The sequence below is a fragment of the Mus caroli genome, chromosome 4 (genome assembly GCF_900094665.2).
Source record: "Mus caroli chromosome 4, CAROLI_EIJ_v1.1, whole genome shotgun sequence".
Classification (NCBI taxonomy): Eukaryota; Metazoa; Chordata; class Mammalia; order Rodentia; family Muridae; genus Mus; species Mus caroli.
Window position 1 is genome coordinate 140,002,862 of NC_034573.1, and position 1,255 is coordinate 140,004,116.

The 1,255-nt window shown below is 44.8% G+C and overlaps 1 long non-coding RNA gene across 1 annotated transcript in view; it reads right to left on the minus strand.

The window, feature by feature from the left end:
* Positions 1 to 1,255, minus strand: part of LOC110293549 — a 5,901-nt gene that overhangs the window by 2,944 nt on the left and 1,702 nt on the right. The gene's annotated exons all lie outside the window — the stretch shown is intronic.

Sequence of the window (1,255 nt, forward strand, 5' to 3'; positions counted from 1 at the left end):
AAGGAAGGAAGGAAGGAAGAAAGAAAGAAAGAAAGAAAGAAAGAAAGAAAGAAAGAAAGAAAGAAAGAAAGAAAGAAAGAAAGAAAGGCTACACGCACTGACAGTTGTCTGTCTGTCCATCTCGCCAGTCTCCTTTCAATGCCCCCCTCCTTTCCTTTATGCTTTTCAGACAACTTCATTTTGCTACTCCCTCATTGCAAAGCACAGGCTATCAGCACACACATGGCAGACATGGCAGAGCTCCTCATGACCAGAGCACTCTTCACTTCCCCCACCCGCCCCCACTTCCTGCTCAGCTCCCACCTCAACACCCTCCCCCACGCCCCCCAGCTTGCCAAGAGCCTTCAATCGTCCTGAGTTGCTCATTGTGTACATTTGACTGAATCTGCCCGCTACTTAATTTTTTTATCAGTTGACTTGAGGAGAGGGACATCATTTGAGAAAAACGCCTTCATCTGATTGGCTCGAGGGCAAGCCTGGGGGGCGTTTTCTTGAATGATGATTGACTTGCGAGGTTATGTACAACCTTTGGGCCGGGCTCGTTATGTATCGATGCTACAACCTTTGGGCAGATGGTCCTGGGAAGTATTTTAGAAAGCAAGCCTGAGGGACAAGCCAGCAAACCCTTTCCCTCCAGGGTCTCCGTCCGCTTCAGTTCCTGGTTTAGCTTGAGCTTCGCCGTGGCTTCTCTGGAGGCTGTCCTGTGATCAGCAGCTGTAAGCCGACACAAACCCTTTCCTTCCGAAGCCGCTTTTGGTTGTGGTCTTTACCACAGCAATGGGAAGCAAACTAGAACACTCTGCTTCCTCAGCGAGAGTCTGAGCCCCAAGTGGCCAAGGCTATTTTTGTATCCATTTTCTCTCTTCTCTATACAGCAAAGGGCCGGGTAAATAAACACACTGACTAACAGGAAAATCATACATAAACTCACATCCCAGAAAGAGCAGCTTCCAAACATTTAGGTTTTCTTCCCCTCCCTCACCCTCCCTTTTCTTTCTTTCTTTCTTTCTTTCTTTCTTTCTTTCTTTCTTTCTTTCTTTCTTTCTTTCTTCCTTTCTTTCTTCCTTTCTTTCTTTCTTCCTTTCTTCCTTTCTTTCTTCCTTCCTCTTTCTTTCTTCCTTCTTTCTTTCTTTCTTTCTTTTTCTTTCTTCCTTCCTTCCTTCCTCTTTCTTTCTTTCTTTCTTTCTTTCTTCCTTCCTTCCTCTTTCTTTTTTCTTTCTTTCTTTCTTTCTTTCTTTCTTTCTTTCTTTCTTTC